Source organism: Macrobrachium rosenbergii, chromosome 14 (assembly GCF_040412425.1).
Source record: "Macrobrachium rosenbergii isolate ZJJX-2024 chromosome 14, ASM4041242v1, whole genome shotgun sequence".
NCBI classification, from domain to species: Eukaryota; Metazoa; Arthropoda; class Malacostraca; order Decapoda; family Palaemonidae; genus Macrobrachium; species Macrobrachium rosenbergii.
In genome coordinates, this window is record NC_089754.1 from 47497271 (window position 1) to 47522270 (window position 25000).

General features: G+C 34.9%; 1 protein-coding gene across 8 annotated transcripts in view; it reads left to right on the forward strand.

The window, feature by feature from the left end:
- Positions 1–25000, forward strand: part of LOC136846102 (innexin inx2-like) — a 137253-nt gene that overhangs the window by 5959 nt on the left and 106294 nt on the right. For all 8 annotated transcript variants that reach the window (XM_067116839.1, XM_067116840.1, XM_067116834.1 and 5 more), the window contains exon 2: positions 1–209. This exon is cut by the window's left edge and continues 244 nt beyond it. The gene's annotated coding sequence lies outside the window, so the exon portion shown is untranslated. The remainder of the gene's footprint in view (positions 210–25000) is intronic.

The window sequence follows — 25000 nt, forward strand, 5'->3', positions numbered from 1 at the left end:
TTTGAACGCTCCCTACAACGACTTAAAAGAAAAAAAAAAAAACGTAACGACACGCTCCCGATACGAGACGATCATCCCAAAAGAAGCGCGACACAAGAGCGAAAAACAGAAGAAGGTCGTCAGCTGGGTGAGCATGGTCGCCACCTGGTGGTCGGGGTGAAAATCGAACGACCAATCAGGACTGCAGAAGCTGCGCCTCCGTCGACCACGTAAGTATATCCATTTTGCTTGTTTCAATATATATATATATATATATATATATATATATATATATATATATATATATATATATATATATATATATATATATATATATATATATATGTATGTATATATATATATATATATATATATATATATATATATATATATATATATATATATATATATATTTATATATAATATTATATAAAGTTTTCCATTGTATCCTAATGATATTACCTATGAATATTATGTGTAAATGAATGTGAAAATACTAAATACCGGTTTGCAAGTCATCTGGAAGAGCAAAAATCACTTATATCGCACGCGTGATTGCAAGATTTAAACTGATCTTATTTTTATTATACCAGAACATAAAATTACCTTGTTAAGTCTGAAAATATGGCAATAATTACAGGTTCTAATTATTCAAATGTACAGAAACTATAAGAAGCGTACATATATTATGCACGAACAATCACTACAGCACACACTGCCTACTGGTTATGACTAAAAGGGGTATACTTATTTTTCCTCGAATACTGCATATCTTTAGCCTTATTCTAAAGAATTACATGAACAGTAGCCAAGAAATGTTTAAAATGCAAAGCAATGGTTCACTGCGCTTGAAATTAGCACTGACGTATCTCAGAAACTTTGTTTTGCAATAAAAAGCACGAATGACCTTTGGCATTGGGCAGTGTGAAATCGTGACACTTCAACATAATGTTGATGATGGGCTCTGCATAACAAGTAGCATGTTCTAATTCTAGAGGCTACTGGAAGCTCCCTTATGAACACAGCTTACGAGACGTGGCCAAACGGGATATCTTCCAGCAAGTTTTAAATAATAATTCATACTATGGGAGAAATTAAACATCCACTACCAGTAGTTTTTCTAAGAAGGTAAAGATCCCAGGAGGCTGCAGATCTCAAAAGAATTTTCATTTATGAAGTTTATGCTGTTAACTCAAGCACTGGGTAACTTTCGGCTACAAAGTGCTCAAGACAATGCAAAAGGGGGGAGAGAGAGAGAGAGAGAGAGAGAGAGAGAGAGAGAGAGAGAGAGAGAGAGAGAGTGGTTGGATAGCAAGATAAAGAGATCCAGCAAATAAATGAGATGAACTCAAAGGATCTATAGGAGTTAGAGAGGATGGACAGCAATAGTGAAGAAAGGAAGCGGGGAATGGAGGTACACAGTGAAAACCAAAAATTTAGGCGAGGCTATGACCCCAAGGGACGCTGCAAACACCATTTAGTAATGCCTACATGAGGTGCACCATCGAAAATAGAGTATAATAATGCAAAAAATAAAATATCTAAAGTAAGTGGCAATAATCATCATGTTTGTAGGTATAAACAGTGGTTCAAGTTGTCTGCAGAAAAATGTTAAAAGACGTTGCAAAAGTGACTGAAAATGTCCTTAAGTAAGCAAGTTAAGATAGCAAAGGCGGTACACTGTCCAGGGCGAAAGGCCCCACGACTGCAACACAACGTGAGGTAGGACAACAATGACTGGCTTTGAAAAAAAAAATGCCTGAAGAAAGACGCCCAACAAGCAGTAAAGCCTTATTGGCAGGTAATAATATTAACGAGTGTGCATTAATGAGGAAAGAGCTTGCCCTCGCTACGCCTGGAGCTCCATTTTTTCATCTGTCCTCATAGTAATTTAGAGTTTTCGGTTAGTATTAAAACAAAATAGATTTTCGTGCCCATCATGATACTCTAATTTGGAAGCTATTACAAAAAAAACAAATGGCTCCTCAATATATATACAGTTGTATTGTATATAAAATGTATATAGCATATATATACATATATATATATATATATATATATATATATATATATATATATATATATATATATATATATATATATATATATATATATATATATATAAGCAGCGGCTACGAAATTCCTTACAAACGTACATGAAATTGAATACGTTCTGTCCTATTCAATTTCCTGTACGAAAACTTGGCTGCACGATCTTGCGCGAAATGAAAAATTCACAGGAACAGAATTAGCAGTTCATTACGACTGCAGCACAAGCGTTCAGTGAGCTGCAGATTGCCCAATACCCGACTCTTCAGTAGCCGTTTTCTACGCCCCGCTTCAGCAAACATGTTTATTTACTTTATTTTTTTTTAATTGGGAACACAGGATTTACCTTCTTAGTTTTATCTATTGATAATATTACCCCTTCAAGGTAAAGGAGTGGTAATCTCAGAGGTTTAACCGATGGATATTACGCATACCTCTGTTGGTTACCTATTATTTGGTCTGACAGTAATATCTAGAGGGAGGTTTACTAAAGAATAAAACTACTTTTGTTTAATATACTTGAGTATTCGCCCTTAAAATTGACAGAAGGGGAGCCAGTCCTATAGTAACATCATCCATTGCACATTCAGCTGCGAATTTTACGTGTAAACAACGGCAAACTTAGTGCCATTTCCTAACTTTTTCCAACCCTTTTTGTGATGATTCACGAAATTTAAAGTTCAGGGGTTCAACATGGCTCAACTCCGCCGTGGGGCCGTTTCCTGCCGAGGACCTTAGGTAGCCCGTTGCCATTTCCCAAAGGAAATCGTGCCCACCGAGGCCTTGCCGAAGGATTTCCTTTCCCATGTGCATTTTCCACCATTTCTCTTTCTTCTTCTCCTCCTTCTTCTGTTGATTCTTCTTATTTTATCTTCTTCTTTTCTGTGTTCTTCTTCAGCTTCTACTCTTCCTCCTCCTCCTCCTCCTCCACCTTCTTCTTCTTCTTCTTCTTCTTCTTCTGAAAAGGATCCCGTTTCCCCTAACAAAGATGATGTTGATTAGATCATCTGTCAATTTTCTCTGTACATGGGTGGGTTCGAGAGAGAGAGAGAGAGAGAGAGAGAGAGAGAGAGAGAGAGAGAGAGAGAGAGAGAGAGAGAGAGAGAGAATTTTCCCCGTAGTATCAGTAACGCAGCAACCTCCTTGACCCCTGGATTGTCAAACCGCTGGATGGTCGTGTGTTCGCTTCAGAGGTGTCTGTTGGGGGTTGCTGAGGCAAGGAGGTTGGAGGAGAGGTGTCTGTAGGGTGTTCCTGGCGGATTTGTGGCCGGGGCGGGTGGGGGATAAACATGGAAAAAGGTGGGGGAAGGTTTGACCTGAGCGGTGAAGGCGACGAGCACAGCAGCTTTCTCTCTTCCCGTTGACCACCTTGACACGAGGTTTACTCTCTAATTAAATATATGGGGGCGAATTTGTTTACTTAAACAAGCACATTTAAAGAAAATGTTGCAATATATTAACTTCTTGCATTAAAGGCATCCAAATAATTTAATTTTCTCTGTCAGTTAGACGTTGCAGGCCTTGGGGCTGTTTTCCCCTAAAAACTTGCAAAGTCAGCGATTACGTTTAATCGACCATATGAGAAGGTTCTCGTGTAGTTGTTGTTGTTTTTGTTGTAGCTGTTGCTGATGTTTTTGTGCAGCTGTTGCTGATGATTTTGTTGTAGCTGTTGCTGATGTTTTTGTTGCAGCTGTTGCTGATGTTTTAAATGTACCAGGGTGTCGCTAGATCGTATGAGGTAAGGCACGTGTTCGTAAACAGCAATTCCAAATAAATATAAATATTTATGAGGTAATATATATATATATATATATATATATATATATATATATATATATATATATATATATATATGTATATATGAATATATATATATTATATATATATATATATATATATATATATATATATATATATATGTATATATATATATATATACATGTATAAAAGTATAAAAAGTAATTTTTGACGAAACATGTAATCAATGAAACGCAACTGTAGGAGTTCCTTATCTGCTGCGCTTTAAATGATTAAGACAAAAATGCGTATTTTTAAGAAATTTTATCAACTGAAGTTAATATACTGCATATCTTATCGCTGATAACAGAGAGGAAAGTGTGTTGGCAGTTACACAAAATATCTTAATATACCCAACACGAATTTAAAATGTATCTACTATTCATTTTGGCTATTGTGAGGTTTTTGGAGAAAGCCAGTCTAAGGTAACGGTGGTCTGATGATTTCTTGTTATTAGAAAGAAGCACTATAAATAGTCCAGTTAAAGTCTTCCTGGGCCTCTGTACGCTCATAGGGCAGGCGCTGATCTCCTGTTGCTTAGGCCGACAGCCAGGGGCGGGGGACAGGTCCCAATGCCAATGAGACGTACCTAAAGAAAAAAAATCAACAAAGTTACCTTACATTTTACTTTCGAGGTACGGTATGTTTCGTCAGCACCACGCGAAGGATATTCTGTCCTCCGTGAAGTCAAGTTATATCATTATTAAATGGCACGAAGCAGACAGAACAATATATATATATATATATATATATATATATATATATATATATATATATATATATATATATATATATATATATATATATATATATATATATATATATATATATATATATATATATATATATATATATATATATATATATATATATATATATATATATATATATATATATATATATATATATATATATATATATATATATATATACTGTATATATATTATAAATCTATCTATCTATCTATATTATACATACTATATATATATATATATATATATATATATATATATATATATATATATATATATATATATATATATGTTGCTGTCGATAGTATATAAGACTAATTACGAAAGTACAATCACTGTAAAAAGTTTTGAACTCTGAACGAAAGCCCACGTAAAAAATAAATAAATAAATAAATAAATAAAGAATAATAAGAGAGTAGTGAACACCATATCGATCACTTTTTCCTGAAATATGAAACATCCCCTTGACTCTGCCTGACAGTATTGCAAAAAAAAAAAAAAAAAAAAAAAAAAAACGGTTCATGTAAATAAGCAAATACGAAAGACACCTTCGGATGCAAAAGGTCGTCTGAACACTCGCTCTCCCGCAGAAGATTGTTTATCTACGCGTCACGACTGACACACGAGTGGATACACACATGCATTCACATTCATGCAAAACAGACGTACGGCCTTAGGTAGATGTCAATGCGCAAGCGCACAAGTCTCGTCTTTTTTATAGGAGTTTTTACATGGTGAAAAGTATTTATAATTTTCTATAGACGGTCGACTCTACTCTTATATAGATTTTTCTCACAAACAAGTTTCTCACATGCACGTCCAGCTTATACACGTACTTCTTTGCCCTTTGTCTTTTATGCAATCTCGCCTTTGTGGATATTAAGGATCCTGAATCATACCACGCGCCTCAAACCTACATTCTTTGTCTTCCATTTTTACCTCTTAACGCTACCAAATTACAAGCTCTTTCCAGAAACCCTCTTTCGTTTCTTCTTTTGGTCTGAATCGTGAATGCAATCATCGTGAGATTTTACTATGAATTTTTAGCAAACGTTTATGCATCTTCAGTCTATAGCATCAGCGATATCAATTACTTACAAAAGGTTGCCTAATAGAGATGAAGTGCACGGAACGCTATTTGTTTCCAAAACCTGGAGTGCTGCAACCTTGAGTGCCATGTTCTTTCGCCTGCAATTTTCTTACGAATTCATCCCTCAACTGAAGCAGGTTTCTGTACATATTTGCACATTAAGCGAAAAGTTACTTGAAGCTGTGTATACTTACACTTGCGAATATGAATATCAGGTTACAAGGCACGAGTATAAAATCTTATTAATAATACCCTAGTAAGAAGGGCAATGAAGTATTCTAAGAACGAGTACTCAAACAGTTTAGGTAAAAGTGAAAATTTATATAAGAAAAAAGGGATGAACACACTCTTTAATATCTTGTTGTTATTAAATCACTTATCGACTGTCACTGTCAGACAACTTCTTCCTCGGGGATTTGTTCCTGTTACCGTGCGTGCCCGTGAAACGGAGAAAATAACCAATAACAAGAGTATATCAATTTCAAGAAGGCTAAAGAATGTCATTAATGCGATAATGATATTTATCCGCAGTAAAGAAGCAAATCGTGCATTGTGAACCTTGGACGCCATGACAGTTTGAACGCTCTGATTGCAAATCCTGAACCTGTATTTACCTGTCAATTTTGCTCCGTGGTGTACGGAAGGTAGTTGTTGAAGGCTTACCTTGTCAGTCAAGTTAGCCTCTCTCTCTCTCTCTCTCTCTCTCTCTCTCTCTCTCTCTCTCTCTCTCTCTAGAATGAGATAGGGGTTGGGATGGAAGAGGGACATGAGAATGAAATATTGAGGCATGATTAAAGTGACGGAGTAAATGAAGAAAGAATGAGGTAAACGTGTACAGAGAAATTCTTTTATCGCTTCAACGTCAGGGAAACCTGTTTACAAAGAGGTCGTGTTTCAAGGAAGTTGGTTGCAATGTGAACAGGGTTCATGTCGTCAACATATGTGTGTGTGTATATATATATATATATATATATATATATATATATATATATATATATATATATATATATATATATATATATATATACATACATATGTATACATACATATTTATATATTTATATATATACACACACATACAGTATATATATGAAATACTTCTACTTAAAAAGTTACCCAACATACGTATTCGTGCATATACTGTATATTTCAACTGAGCAGAACCAATACCTGACACATGGTTCAGTCACGCAGTCACAAATAACAAACTTTATTGTCTGTCAATGACGTATGTCATTTTCCTTCCCACTTTTGATAGCATTTCTTTGTAAAGAATCATTTACTATATACACATATGTACACACTATTATACATATATATGTGTGTGCATGTGTATATATATATATATATATATATATATATATATATATATATATATATATATATATATATATATATATATATATGTGTGTATATTATATGTTTTATATATGTGTCTTTTATATATATATATATATATATACATATCTATCAAAAGTGAGTGTCTGCAGACACGAAGCATGAAATTGCAAAGGAAACCTCACGAATAGGCAGATGTCAACGACCAGAAAATTCATGGGCGAGATATATGCGTGCGCAGTTGCAATACCCAATTTTATCTTCGACTGGAATAAAAAAAATCTAATTTTTATACATAAAGCCAGGCCTTTCCGTCGGATACTGAACAATGAGATGAATTTCAGGATGAGAAAAGCTAAGGGCTTCTCCCTATTCTTGTTTGCGTCGTCGAGGTCTGATTGAAATCTCGCGTCTCCAATATTAAGAAACAGCAAAATATTGTTTCTTAAACCGCTGTTTCTTCACCGCACCGGAATCACCGTAATTCAGAACTGTTATCAATACCTGACGTACGTGAAAATTACCGTTGCGTCGTTAATCACCGTGACAGCAGACACATTCACAGTAAACAGATAACGGGAGTTTAATTCTGTGACTTTTCTCTGCGCTCTTCTGTGCCAAATTAACATCAGCCTCTGAAAGAAGAGAATAGCCGTTTGACAATAGAGACTCTTCTTGTGATTGCAGGAGGCTTTCTTTTGACTGTTCTCGATGTGAAGACAGTTCTCGGAAGTCAGTCTTGTTGTTTGTCTGACAAACATGTAGCTCTTTTTTTAGATAAACCATTATTATTATTATTATTATTATTATTATTATTATTGTTTAAAAATACTCGCTGTAGCAAGCGTCTTAAAATGGAGAAGCACATCCACAGTTATTTATATGTACAGTACAGATATTTAAAGATAAGTTTGCACAGATTTATCTTTTAATATATGTACATATACATAACTGTGGATTTGCGTCTCCATTATTATTATTATAAGATATTATTATTATTATTATTATTATTATTATTATTATTATTAATATTATTATTATTATTATTATTATTATGTTGAATAAAATGACTGCATTTTGAGAATTGATTTTTTACTGAGTTTTCTCAACTCTTCTAATAATTCGCTTTTCCTGCACATCAATGTTAGTCAATAATTGTCCAACGTTCATATTTCGATGGATGAAACAGCGTATTTCTTACAGCGTATTATTATTATTATTATTATTATTATTATTATTATTATTATTATTATTATTATTATTAATTGTACAAAGACGTTTTGTTATTGCTCATACTATGTCTTTTATTTTTCTTTGGGCTTTAACCTTGAATAACAATTTCCAAGACAGTTCAATATAACTGGAAACGCAATAGAACCATAATGAGGGAACGAAAGTCCGAAAGTCTCAGTAGCACCACTTGAGCGCACCATCTCACACCCATCCTTGATAAAAAAAAAAAAAAAAAGTACAGTGACGTCCAGTAAACACTAAAAATTCTTTCTTTTTTTCAAATACCTCGAGCTGACCTGAATAGCGACTAGGTCACGAGCATCATTATTGTTTTTGTCTACGCAGTGAATGAAAAGGTAACAAATGAATTTTCTCCAAGCTGGGATGTCTGAAATGACCAAAGTTGCTTCAGCGATTTTGAAATGTCGCAGTTTATTATTATTACTATTATTATTATTATTATTATTATTATTATTATTATTATTATTATTATTATTATTATTATTATTATTATTGTTGATGTTGTAACATAATAATAATAATAATAATAATAATAATAATAATAATAATAATAATAATAATAATAATAACATCCTTTATTCTGGGATGTCTGAAATGACCAAAGTTGCTTCAGCGATTTTGAAATGTCGCAGTTTATTATTATTATTATTATTATTATTATTATTATTGTTGTTGTTGTTGTTCTTGTTGTAACATAATAATAATGATGATAATAATAATAATAATAATAATAATAATAATAATAATAATAATAATAATAATAATAATAATAATAACATCCTTTACTCCACCTCAAGGCCACATATGATACAACATGATAAAAAATGATAAATCGGCAATACCCACACACTTGCCGAATAAGTATAAAAAATAGTATTCATGATAACGCTAATGACAGTAATAATATTGAGAATAGTATTAAAAAAAAATCCAACATATCTCACTTCCAACCTTGATCATCTACACAAGTCTACTGCATATCGTGATGCGGATGTACGCAAGGACATGATGCGTATCCTTCTTGCGTTCAAAACGATCGATGAAACACGGTATGGACAGGTGGATAGAATATAGGATTTAGGCCAAAGGCCAAGCACTGAGACCTATGAGGTCATTCAGCGCTGAAAGGGAAACTGACAGTAAAAAGGTTTGAGAGGTGTAACAGGAGGAAAACCTCGCAGGTGCACTATGAAACACTTGTTAGGAGAGGGTGGAAAGATAGATGGAAGAGAGAATATGAACGGAGGTACAGTAAAATGAATGAAAGAGGTTGCAGCTAGGGGCCGAAGGGACGCTGCCAGTCCCTTAAGTAATGCCTACGGTACACCACGTCCGCGTGAGGTGCGCTGACGGCATGGTCCTTATCAGATCGGATTTGTAAGGACATATTATTAATTCAAACATTAACATCAAGCGTCTCGAATTTTTATTCTTCCGAACGTATTCGCAATGTCATATTTCCTTCCTACTTGGTAATTTTCTTTCGTAACGTATTCGTAAGTATGCAACACTTTCTTCTGGTTCAAAACAAGTATCGAAGTCTAGTGTTTCTTCCTATTCAGGATGTATTCCGTAGGACATGCCGTGTCCTTCCTAACATTCAAAACAAATATACAAATCGATTATTTTTTCATTTAAAATATTTTTATTACATAAAAAAATGAATTCGATATGCTAATCTCTTTATCTCGCGTTTTGCCGTAGGGCCAGGATAAATTTCCAATTTTACAAAATTACAAGTTTCCTTGATTCATGATTTGCCGTATTCCAACGATGCCATTAAAAATATGCCTCAAGCATTATTAATTTTTGTGTATTACTGCCATGAGGATATAGCACGCATTTTATACAAAGAGAAATTCCCTCATAAATGCTTTACTCATCATAAAAGAATAAAAATGATTTCTAAATGGCCTGCAGATAATATAAAAACAATTTAGCGATTAAAACTTTAAACACTGGAAAAATAAAGATTATTTAAATAGTTACATTTTTCTTTTTTTTTTTTTTTATATCTCCTGTCACCATCATTATCATTATATTCATCATCCTCATCATCATCAACATCATAACCATCATTAACTTAAGTTATAAAAAATAAATTTGGCGTTATCATTCATTCCTGAGAAACACTGATATTTTCATTGGCGGATATCCGGAGTTAAGTATCATTCTTCCTTCCACCATATATTTCTTATTATGTTCAATTCATGACTTAATTAGCTATCAAATAAGACTCATTGCTATCCGACTAAACATAGGAATTAATATCATTACATGTACAAACAAATTATTTGAAGAGTAGCAGATAGATAAATTAGAGCTATATCAATATAAAAATAGAATATAAAGGAAACAGAAATTCTAGCAACAGCATAAACATAACGGTCAAAGTCATAAGTATATATATATATATATATATATATATATATATATATATATATATATATATATATATATATATATATATATATATATATATATATATATATATATATATATATATATATTATATATATAATAAGCAAAACACTACACGTGAAGAGAAACTTATCACGAATGACTGAAAATGCACTACGTACATACAAAGGATTTCAGAAGGATTCAAAGAAAGTTAATGAGAGGTAATGAACACTGCAATTTTATTAGCACTATTATTGCAGTCCTTACTAATGTTATCATCTTGTTACTACATTATTATCATTGTTATTCAGTGCAGTACTGTGTCCAGTACTGAAACTTGCAACACACTTTAGCGTTGAGGTTCAACAGACAATAATGAGAGCCAGAATAATGGAGTCTACAATGAAAATTCACAGTTTGTTATCGACTCCTCTGAAATGGCGCCTCGAAAATTTTAATTTTTACGACAAAATTACTACAGCTACTTTGCTAGTAATGAACAATGCTGCCCACGCACTACGCCCGCAAAAAATCCCAGTCAAAAGTTGCATATGCACGTATCGTAGAATGTGTGATGACGTCACGTTCTACATGACGGTAACGGTTTTCAAGGGAATGCATTTCCTATTAGCCTTCTTTCAAGCGATGACTTGAATCCGTTACGTGGAGTCCTTAGCCTTAATTTAAACTAGGTTTTGTGCTGATGTCATCTAGAAATATTTCAAAGGAAGTAGCCAATGTGGAGAAACATTACTATTTAATTCATCGATGAAAAAAAAGAGTACTTTTCAGGTTTTCATTTTTCGTTCTGAATGTTAAATCGTTCTAAAAATATTTATCAATTAACCGAATGGACAAATAGGCGGACACACACACACACACACAGAAAACAACAAGTTAAACACCACCAAATAAACAGTACACAAAAAGGACCAGATGGATTTCCTAGTACACAGAGTCCAAGAAGGACTGATCAAAGAAGCGACCCGCAGTCGGAAAGCAAGTTTTCCTTAAAACGTTTTCTGTGCCGAGAACTAATCAGATCTAACATATTCCTAATGACGAATGTTATTTCCCGTGCTCCCTGGAGAAAGTGGCAGCGATTTCGGTTTACGTGAATTCAATTATATTTCTCGGAGAAGCGCAACAATCCTACCTCTTTCTCTTTTTCTTTCGTGTATTCTTCGTCAAACTTATCACGTACACAAGATTCTTGCATATATATATATATATATATATATATATATATATATATATATATATATATATATATATATATATATATATATATATATATATATATATATATATATATATATATATATATATACATACACATTGATACATACATACATAGCTAGCTCTCTCTCTCTACATACATGTATGTATATACATACATGTATATATATATATATATATCTATATTCTCTCTCTCTCTCTCTCTCTCTCTCTCTCTCTCTCTCTCTCTCTCTCTCTATATATATATATATATATATATATATATATATATATATATATATATATATATATATATGTGTGTGTGTGTGTGTGTGTGTGTGTGTGTTCGCCTCACTAGCGAGATCCATTAGTTCCTAAACATCCAACCTCATTCTTTTAAATAATAAACAGTCCTACATTACTTCTCAGCTCCACATCCATGAACATTCATAACCTCAGGACTTAGCAACATATTGTTCTTCTTGTTTTCTTGCAACATAAAATCAACATAGGGTTGTGGGCCTGCAATCACAAGCCTGAAGAAGAAGAAGAAGAAGAAGAAGAAGAAGAAGAAGAAGAAGAAGAAGAAGAAGAAAGAGTCTTGTGAAAAGGACACTGATACTCACTTTTTGCACTTCCGCGAGATGCCAGGAAAGGAATATAATGGTATACGCGCTGTTCTTCGTAGAGTGAGTCTGCACATGGCCAGGGCATAGGGTATGCTGCCCTATAGTACTAAATATATTGATTTTAGGGATGAGATCACGCATCTGGGTATCAGTCAGACTCATCGTTGCTGAACTTGAATGAATAGAAGAACAGCGGTTAGCAAATGTGTTTTGTGTGTGTGCATGTGTGTGTGTATACGGTTATAAATTAATAATAATGAAGACAGCTGTGGTATCGTCTCTGACATATAACCAAAGATAACGATAATTATTTGGAGTTAGTGAATATTAACTTCAATATTAATGCAAAAGGAAAATGATGTGCATGTAACTGGTGGTAATAACACGACATATTAAAATCAGAAACAAATCGAAGTAATTAATAATAATAATAACAACAATAACAATAATAATAATAATAATAATAATAATAATAATAATAATAATAATAATAATAATAATACCGAAATTATAGCGGAAGTGCTGATGACACTAACCTCAAGGAACAACACCAGTGCAATAACAAGCATAGTAATACAGACAATTAAAATAACAAGCACATCTGAATACAAGATATCGAGTAAGCACCTGCAAGCGTAACACGATCGCAAACAACAGGTCTCTTCACTACGTCTAAAAAGCTGATGACCTTCATAACACATAATCCAAGTGGCAGCCCCAATAACAATAGAGAAGATCACTACGAGTAAATAACAACAACAACAATGACGATGCCAAATAAGGAATAAACATGAGAGAGAAGTGATGGCACGCATGAGAAATAAGCTGCCTACAGATTCCTGGAACCAGAAGGGACGCTGATCACGTTTGATAATATCTGGAGGAGAGGAGCAGAGAGGGTTTTTATGGGCCGCACAAATGCCACTTTTACTCGGCGGCAATGCGCCTCAGTAAGCGTTGCATGACTCTCACGAGCATTTCCATGCAGTGGCAATGAGATAAGGTGGAGGTAACCTTACGCTCGTGCAATATTAACCACCGACTATCGACGATAATGAGGCGTGAGTGATGGGCAACGTGAATATTTGTTGTGAGGTGACTGAAAATGACGAGTGCTTGGAGGTGTGACTGAGGCCATAAAAAGGGATATGTGGACACGCACAGGCGCGCGCTCGCACACACACACACATGTATATGTATATATGTATATTATTCGCATTATGCATCAGTAAGAGGGGATATATTAGATCCCGGATTCTTTAATTTACAAAGTACAAAAGTTTTCGAAGACATACAGTCTTCTCCTTCAGGTACTAATATCATCGCGTCTTACTGAAGCCTAGTGCAAGTAATATGAATATATATAAACAGTGGCTATTTTGTGATATGTATACATATATATGTATTATATATATATAAATATATATAAATAAATATAATATATATACATATATATATATATATATATATATATATATATATATATATATATATATATATATATATATATACATACATACATATATACATGTCTCCTAATCGTTAGGACACTTGCCTCACAAATGAGACACTCCCGGTTCAATTCCTGAATAGGTCAGAACGATTTTAAAGCGTTTTGTTACATCCTATTGTACATCCGTGTAAACTAAATATAACAAGGACCCGTAAACTTTCAAAACTACCACATTAAGAGCGGGTCTACGAACCAGTTATTATTATTATTAGTATTATTATTAGAAAAACTCATAGTAGCATGAGTCTTAAAATGGAGAAACAAATCCCCAGTTATGGACATGTACTACTTCTTCGTTTTAACGTGCTTTTTTCCCATTTTTATATGGGGTAAGCACGATGCCTTCTTTTGAAGGACTTTATACAGTATATTTAAAAGATAAAGCTGTACATATATTTATCTTTAAATATATGTACATATACATAACTGTGGATTTGTTTCTCCATTATTATTATTATTATTATTATTATTATTATTATTATTATTATTATTATTATTATTATTATTATTATGGCATGAACTTGCCTACGATTACTTTACAGAAAAGACAAAACAGAGGAACAGGATTCAAAGCATGGGGGAATAATCGTATAAAAACATCTCATTGGGGGTAAATAGGTCTCCAAGAATCTTGAATTTTTGTGAGGCTGAAGAAAAGATAGAAGGGACATTTCTAAATACATGACACTTGAATTTTCAAATGAGTTGAATATGGCTAAACGAACGCTGTCAATGAGAGATCTGTCTGTTGGTGAGGGGTGGGGTGTGGTGGGGGGAGAAGGGGGAGGGGAGAGGGGATGCAATTTCCTTAACCAACTAAAACCCATACTTAAGATTTTGTTGGGGCTTAACGTCGTCCCAAGTGATTTGTGCCTTTCCCTGAGTTCTTGCGTTCAAAGTCCCATCCCACAGATATAATGGTCACTGGTCCTGTTACGGATAATGAACTTGCGTCATAAATTTTTTCGTTGCATGATACGAGTTACTTGCTACGTACCTACTTCCTCTAACGGTGCACTTTGGAGCATCTGTTCAGCCTCGTACAATTTAGCTGTCGCATAGATCTCAAGTTTTTTTTTTTTCATTCTTTTTTAGCTGATAGGTAAGATGGGTGGAAGAAGACTGAGGGCAGCTAGCTAGCTACCCTGGCTACCCATGGTAGGGAGCAGTTCAGAAAGTTAAGTATTAGTAAGAGTACTGTCAAGTGTGGTCACCTGCAATAAACCACTTCAATTTACAGAGTTCGTTGCTCTGAAACGTTACTGAGAGTATAAAAAATAAATCTACTATTATAAGAAACCGGAACACTTAATAGTCCAGACACCAAGAAACAATCAGGGAGATTGATGGGAAGCCAAATCAACAATTCGTCCGTTTTGATGAACTGGCGTATCCCAGTTTTTTTAAGTTTTTGATTTTTCCAGCCAAAGTGCCTTAGTTTTTGATACTCTATAACATATAAAAATTTCAGCTGCCTGCGTTGTAACATTTTCCAATAAAAATTTCAACAAAAGATGGGCTAATTACAAGCTCTGAATAATATAAAAATGTTTGAAGCCTATTTTCTATTAGAACCTTTGAATAATATCAACATCTTTGAAGCCTATTTTCTATTAGAACCTTTGAATATCAAAATCTTTGAAGCCTATTTTCTATTAGAACCTTTGAATAATATAGAAATCTTTGAAGCCTATTTTCTATTAGAACCTTTGAATAATATAAAAATCTCTGAAGACTATTTTCTATTAGAACCTTTGAATAATATCAAAATCTTTGAAGCCTATTTTCTATTAGAATATTTGAATAATATGAAAATCTTAGAAGCCTATTTTCTATTAGAACCTTTGAATAATATCAAAATCTTTGAAGCCCTTTTCTCAGAATGAGGGAAAAAATGGCTTACGGCAGTTGGTCAAACTAGGGACGAATTAAGCCTCGCGACCTTGCCCTGACTGCGCCGGTAATGGCGCAGCGCGAGAGATAACAGCATGACGCTTCCAGGGGTACTGGAGGAAGTAAAGGCTAGAGGCGTTACCTCTTCCTTTTATCGGAGCAGGAAGTTCGCGGACTACTGTTACCAGCGTCACGTCCGCCCCCCAAAGGGGAGTGACAACCGTGAGTCATCGGAAGCTTACGCTTGACCTCTGTGCATTAATGTGACCTTTTATGTAACGAGGGTAAGCAGGTGCGAGAAGACTTTGATTACAGGTAATAGATACCTGTCTGGGGCTTTAGTTGTCGCGGTTACTGTACGTAATTATAATCATGTGAAGATGGATTCTTACTGAAGCTTAATCAACTATAGTGAAAGTTCCCCGAACTTCTTCTAGTTATTACTAATTTTATTAGCAGTAAAAGTCGAGACTGTTGTTCTTACCGATCTTCGCAGTTTTCAAGTATATGAATGCTAGTCCTTTAGTCGTTTAAAGTTTCTTTTATATTAAGTAATCACTTTGTTTGTTATTGGGTTACCAATACGTTCTGTCCTCCAAGTTTTCGATTGGCATACTTTCTAGTAGGTGATAAATCAACACAGTAAGTAATTTTTAGTATGCTATTTTTTTATAGGAAAACCAATCGACAATCGTAACTGAATATTAATGAACTTGAGACAGTAAACAAACGCTTTTCATATAAAAAGTGTTTTACTGTATTCATTCTTGTTTTTAATTGTGTCCGAAGTTACATTTTTATAATTATTATGTTTTAATGCATTTGTTCAAATGACAACATTTATTCAGATATATATAGCCTACTCCCACAGTTCATTCTGTTTGACAAGAAAACGCGTCCTGAAAAACTGAGTTTCAATGACATGAAAATAAGCGTTAAACTGTAACAGCGACGTCATACGGGAAAATAAAATTTCAGTGACGTGACGTAAGATTATGCCAAAAACCAATATTATAAGCTACATTTTGATATCGAAAGTATGAACAGCACAAAAAAATTATCTTACCCAGGTTGATCTATAAGCAGGCTGGAATATATTTATGGCCGAAACTACTGTCATTTTTGACGTATCGAACAAGATATTACCAATAATAAAGTTTATCCAGACCAATGCTATTCGAAGTCTGAGCTATCGTTTTCCGAGCGGCTTACAGTAAAATGGCCTCAAACATTGTCTTCGAAGTTCAATTACTCTCAGTCAAAAAGAAATATAAGAAAGCCAGTCGTCAAAAGGCCCATCTGAGAGTGAGATAAAAGATGGGTGTCCTTGTCATACATGTTAGCATCAGGAATGGCACACCTGACGAAGTCGCGGACGATCTAGATCGAATGTCATTGGGACTGGCCTTAAACGTTCGCCTTTAACTACAATTGACTTTTCGAATCTGTCAAAACCTCTTAAAAATATCTTCCTTCCTACCTCTGTCATACCCAGCCGTCAAGGCCGTTTCTGCCAAGTTTGCCAGGAGGAATTAAAAAGCTGAGCAGACTGGAATCCTCGTTGCGTAATGAGGTAATGCGGCGATAACATTGACCTCTAAAGAACAAACAAAAAGTGAAAACGGCATAAAAAGAAAGTTCCGGGGCGGGTTTCTCCTCTCAACGCCGTTAATCAATTCATAAAAGCCTGCGGTTACTAAACGAGGCGATAATACCAGGAGATGGGTGTTTCCGCTTCCCGTTGGAAGTCTTCTTTCTTTCTCGAGCTACAAAAAGAGATCTGAAGTCAGGAGTGATTAGCGAGTCTTCACTTTCGTTTTTAAATAATTGCCTCTACATAAGAACACCCCTAGGCATCTTTACGGTTATGATTTCATGGTTGTTTCTTGCAAGTGAAAATGTTACACTGTCCATCTCTCATGATATCTATCTTTCTATTATATATATATATATATATATATATATATATATATATATATATATATATATATATATATATATATATATATATATATATATATGAAGATAAGAAGGCCCATAAAACACTATTTGAACGTTGCAACCATATATTTCGAGCACTTCCCCTGTTCACTGGTAAAACATGGACAGATGAAATGTTACAAGGGTATATATACGAAGCATATGTAGGTGTAGCCATTTTATCTTCATATTATACTCTGGTATGACAGTAAAAGACATTCATACACACACACACACACACACACACACACACACACACACACACATATATATATATATATATATATATATATATATATATATATATATATATATATATATATATATATATATATACGAGTATATATATGTTCGACATACATAAATGGCCGATCCGCAGAAATTCCAAACCAAACTGCAAAGCAAGTATCCTTAATACATTCACCATTCATCATCTAAATCAAAGTTGGGATCCCCGTGTAAAAAATTTCCACAGCATCAGTAATGCATTAACCCTCAGCCCCCGAGATAAAGCAATAAATAATAAATATAACATTACTATTCAAAATGGCCTAAACTTTCCCGAATTCTCAGAACCTCCCTGAAATCAAGGAGGAAAACTCACATCTCAAAACCTTCAGTGTCCTCTATGAAGATAACATTACTATTCAAAATGGCCTAAACTTTCCTGAATTCTCAGAACCTCCCTGAAATCAAGGAGGAAAACTCGCATCTCAAAACCTTCAGTGTCCTCTATCCTACATCTTCTGTTCTTGCGCTTAACACAAAAGCAAACGCACATTCACATGGAGTGGATGCTCACGCCACTCTCGGCGCCAATGGCTGGTTAATATAAATACTAATTACTCAACATGAATAAAAAAGAACGCCATCTTTTACCAAATATCCAAGCACCACGAACACCCAGAGGCGGACAAACCCTTCGTTGCTTTATGACTTGTAATATGAGAAAATTGCATGAAGTAAAAAAAAAAAAAAAGTTAAAAAAATTTAAATCTTGCATATGCAGGACGAGTCTCCGACACCATTCTCCTCGCTTAATTATCCAATGAACTTAACCAGATGATAAGTCTAACAACCAGTGGCCTGTTGGGAAAGTAGGGCACTTAGCCCCGGCCATTTGAACATCTGCCCCCATGCCCTTTTTTCATTATTTTCATTTTTTATGGTCTTCATCGGTCAGCCTTTTAGAGAAGAGAAATATATGGCGATGTTTATGAAGATAGATTGAATCCGTCATTACAATGTGACGACTTGCTTCTCCTTTTTCCTGAGGTGGTTGTGACTGTAAGGAGATAATTTCAGAATTATTATTATTATTATTATTATTATTATTATTATTATTATTATTATTATTATTATTATACCCATTACGTCCGTATGGTATTTTGTCGTCAATGCAATGAATTTTCAAATCAATTCCAAATGCTTGCTTTTCCTTGTTCCTCAGTGGACAGTGACTGTAAGTTGATTTCAGAACAACAACAACAACAAATAATAATAATAATAATAATAATAATAATAATAATAATAATAATAATAATAATAATATTATTATTATTATTATTATTATTATTATTATTATTATTATTACATCTAACTCGTCAATATGGCATTTTTCATTACTGCTTTGACTTTTCATATTAATCCCAATATTCTGGTGGGGAGTTTTTCTTTTAATGATGAAACAGGAACTCTGCAAGTCGACATAATGGACTGTTCACGAAAAGCAGTTTAACAGATGGATTTATTGAGTTTTCCTTCTTTTTCGGTTAGTTTTTTCTGTGGAAACTTTTAATTACTTGAAGGCTGAAGAGACATTCCCGTCAAGCATTCAGAAAAGAAAGTCGACAGTGAGGTCTTGTCTCTAGGTCAAAATCACTGAATATTCATGCGTTGTGCAAAACCAACAACGAACATTCTTGCACACAACGAGAACCTCTAGTTTTACAAATTGAAGACGACCATATGTAAATCTACATGCATAATCAGTGCGTACCAAACTGCTCGGAATTCATGAAACTAAGCATGCCCTCTGAATAAGACTCGAATTTGTACCAGCAATGTCTCTCAATGCAAATGTGGGCCTGGATTCAACCCTCGTACTTTGTTTTGATGTCACGACTTGATTTCTACAATACGGGACAATAAACGTTTGATGTAGGTCAATTCAAGCACATAGCCTTGCGGGCAACAACAGATAGTGACAGTCAGCTCTGAAAAAAAGGAGGAACAAAGAAATATCAAGATGTCAAAAAAGATTCGGGAGCGAAAACTAAAAAATAATTTAAAAAAACAGATTTTGGATTTATGTCGGTACGTAATTCGCGCTGGAGACGATGCTCATTTCGAACATTAGAACATTAAAACAGTGATAATACGCACGTCATTACTTTGAGTACAGAGGCAGGCTGTATACATTCCCAGAGCTCTAGTCATCCGTGGTGGGCTTCGAAGGTACCAGCAACGTGGCCCTTGATGCCTCCTATCATTGTCGTGATAGAAGAAGATTGTCCCAACGGGATATAGTCAATCATGGAGGCAGCCAGCTCTCAACTGCGTCCATCCTTCTCCCATGGCTGGCTGCATAACCACGCCTCCCACTTTCGAGGTTCATGACTTGAAAAGTGGATCTAAGTGCAGTCATGTGCCTTAGTTTTCGAGTCAATGCATCGTGGAGACGAAGTCAAGTCTAGCAGCTGGCTTTGACAATGAACCCTAATAAACTAAAACCCTGATTCCATAACTTTCAATTTGGCAAAAATAAAAGGATTCCAATACTCTTCTAAGAGTCAGTCGTAAGAATCAGTGGCAATGTGCATCTCTTATTTGCTACATGTTTATTCAAAAGCAGTTATCAGTTACGACGCAGTCCATTTTTAATCGAGGCAGTCATGCAGTACTATTTTATACTGCTACAACTGCTGTAATAACAATATCAGTAGTCTCAATAGTAGCAATAGTATAGCAGTAGTACTACCGCACACCATCCACCATCCCTAAGTATACAAACACCGCATCAAGTGCAGGGGACTTATTCAGCATCATGGCACCCTCAGCTGGGAATCTATTAGAATGGTTATAATGGCACCACTTATCGACCACGATGAGATGAGCTGCAATAGCCGTAGCGGGCCTCAGTTTGCACACCGTCCCTAATACCGTCATGGCTTGACGTTTGAAAGTCTTCTAAACGGCTCCGGACGTTTGAGAAGTTTAGAACTTCGGTAGAGGTTTTCCAGTGGCCGTGGAAAGTGTTCTCTGACTTTACGTTTTATAGAAAAATACTTGGTCCTTCACTCTTAGCTTTTCAGGCCTTGTTGTAACCCATTGTCACTCCCACCAGACTCCTAACGCCTGCCTTAGGTTCCAGTAACTGTTACGAGAGTTCACGTGACAACGAAGTTGGTTATTACCCCATCCAAGTACTGACCAAACTCGATCTGTTTAACTTCACTGATCGAGACCAGACTGAAGGAATGTTCCTAATACAGCCGTTGATCAGTGTACTCTGGAAATAGGATTACAGTTTATAATAAGAAAAGAAAAGAATATAGTCCTATATTTTGTGTGCTTTTGTACTTACACATGCTTATTATTTTCATCATCAAAACTGGTTATATGACTTTTATTTTCTTTTTCTTGTCCTTTCTGATCCATGGACGTGTTCGTGGACAAGAAAAGGATGTCAGTAATAGAGGCTGATTACTCTTGACTCGTGAAGAGGAGGTTCTAGAAAGGAGAGTAGAATGGAGCTGAAGCCGCTTCGAGTGGAATTATACAGTTGGTTACCATTGAGGAGCAAGACTACCTGGAGACTCCCTGTTTAAGGCATACAATGCTCTAGTTAGAAACTCACCGTACCCCTGTTGATCTGGGTAGTGAATGATGTACTTGATAGGTAGTCGGTTGTGAGAGATAGCACGCAGCAGTAAGAGGACAATGAGCCACCAACCTCATCCCAAGATATTTGCAAAAAAATATATATATATATATATATATATATATATATATATATATATATATAAATATATATATATATATATATATATATATATATATATATATATATATATATATATATATATATAAAAGAAGAATGTGTGGTATATGTAATGTAAAGGAGAAAGCTAGAGAAGCTCGTCTGAGATACTGTGGCCTTGTAATAAAAAGAGAGGAGGTGGAACCAATCAAGAGAGCTAAGAACATGCCAGTGATGGGGGGGCGGTTAGGCAGGAGTGTGGGGCGTCAGCGGATCAGATGGATGGCTGTGGTGAGGAGGGATATGGGTGAGGTGGGACAGGGGAAGAAGACGCAAGGAATAGAAATAGATGGAGAAAGTTGACTTGAGCAGCCGACCCTGCTTTACAGTGGGATTAATAAGGTCGAAAGAAGAAGAAGAAGAATATATATATATATATATATATATATATATATATATATATATATATATATATATATATATATATATATAGCCAAAAACAAAATCCTAGTTATTGCTTAATTCCTACTTCAACTAATGAATCACGGATGAATCCCTGTGCAACGACTTTCCTGGAAATTAGCTTTACCATATGCTTACTCACGAGGTTCAAGGCACACAGCGGCACTCACATCCATCTGGCACATATAGTGTCGCTACGTGCGTGTTTGTGCAGTTATAGATAATTTAAAGTAGAGGGTTTTCAGCGTTGATCAAAGCAAAACTGTTCACGGGGGAGAATTTGCTTTTGGACAAATGAACAAAGAAATATCAATTTTGTCGGTGACCTTTGGAAGGCGTGAACTCGAGGGTTAACCAATCTGACGAGTCATTTCTATCGTTCCTACCCAAACAGTGGCATTTTATACCTCTGTGTTTCCTGGATCAATGCTTTCCACAAGCTTGATTTGGAAAATCACGTCCCCGTCTGTCTTTGCAGTGTAAAAACAATACTTATATAAAGAAATATATAGTACCATGGGAATACACAAGCTGGCATGGAATTCTGGAAACTGAAGAGAAATTGAATAACTGGCCAGAGGGACTGAATGCCGTGCTTACAGCCTCCATGCTTAATGTGTGTCAGACTTAACAGGCAAAGACCGGATGTGCTTAGTGCTAGAGCTCAGAGATCAGAGATAAGAACAGAACCTAAATCTGTAATAACAAATTCACTGAAAGAAGTATCAGGTTTAATCAAAAACAGATAGGAAAGCTTAAAAAATGTTCTGGAGAATCCCATTTTGCATCTTCTGAACTAACCAATAAATCAAGCAACTGGTAGTGAGATCATTGTGGTCTGTCGCAACTAGGATAGAGAAAGCCAGGGCTTGCAACCTGATACTAAAGGACTTACAGTAAACAGGAAATCTGATTATCCTTGGGGCACTTGCTACAAGGAAAAAAAATGTAAGGTGGAAAACATATATGTATACCTATATTATTTACCCAATATAGAATAAGGTACAAGGTTCACACCAGGCCTACCACCAGCTATTGATGGCTAGCAGTGGCTGCTGGCAGCCACTAAAAGGGCCTGAGGCTAGCAACCTCATCTCTAAAGATTTCCTGAGAACCAGATGCGCTACACTTCAGTAGCCATTCTCTTTAAAGAGAAAAAGGGTATATGTGTATATACATATATTTACATACATAATACATACATACATACATACATACATACATACATACATACATACATACATACATACATACATACATACATATATATAGTATATATATGCATATATTATGTAAATATAATATACAGTACACATATATATATATCTTTCTGATAGATTTTCCAACTCCAAATCTCTCTGAGAGAGAGAGAGAGAGAGAGAGAGAGAGAGAGAGAGAGAGAGAGAGAGAGAGAGAGAGAGAGTAGGTGTGCCACACCCACATTGCACACAATGAGGGGAGTGAGTGAAGAGGGCATTACGGGCATGTCTGGGGTAGAGGTTGGGGTTGGGGAATAGGAGAGCTGGGTCAAGGGTCTCTCTGACGGCTGCGCAATACTGTGTTTCGTATTTAAGCAACACTGTTGCGTACTTGAGTAAATGGAGTTTTAGAACAAACTCTTAACAAATCTTGAACAATGTCTGTAAATGCTGTTTCGTATTTAAACAAAAAACCTTTGTTGTATATAAGTAAATACTGTTATACTATAACGCTGTTTCATTCTCAAGTAAATGCCAGGTATGCTTTGTTTACTACTGTTACTTACTCGAATAAATACTTTGGTTTATGTTTAATTACGAACTATGGAATTCTTATGTTCAAGAATATACTATACGGCTTCATACTTAAGGCAACATTGTTTAGACTTAGTTCCAAAGAAATCCCTGTTTTTAATACGCAAGCATATCCACTATCTATGAAGACCTCACACACAAAGCCGCCATTTTTTCGCCTTACTAAGAGTGCCTGTGTGTAGGATACGTGTGAGTGATGTTTCTTACATTTGTTTGTGTATCTTTATCCAGCGTGGTGTTTCTTTGGTAACCGGATATGTATATTAACGTGTTTTTTTTTTGTTTATACAGCTTCGACTTTGTGTAAGTCAATGCTCTTGCTATGATTCTGCGCATTCGTTTTATATACATTCAATGTACGTGAGTGTGATTTTTTTCTGTGCACAGAGACGTGTGCTGAATACGTCCATATACTTTTATATATATATATATATATATATATATATATATATATATATATATATATATATATATATATATATATATATATGTGTGAGAGAGAGAGAGAGAGAGAGAGAGAGAGAGAGAGAGAGAGAGAGAGAGAGAGAGTGTACGCATGTGTATGTATCCGTGCATGCGTGCGCGCGTGTGGAGAAACAGATGGCTAAGTGGTTTGGAGAGCTACAATATTTCACTCACCGCATAACAACGATGTATGTGCAAGAATTCCTATAAACGTTTGAAAGAATGAATGACATCACATCATTTCTGTTGAAAAGAGAGAGAGAGAGAGAGAGAGAGAGAGAGAGAGAGAGAGAGAGAGAGAGAGAGAGAGAATAGGAAATCTAAGCTAGTCATTAAAAAAGCCAGCTAACCTCCCTTTTAGATATGAAATTTATATAAGATCCGAAGTTTAACTTGTGAAATG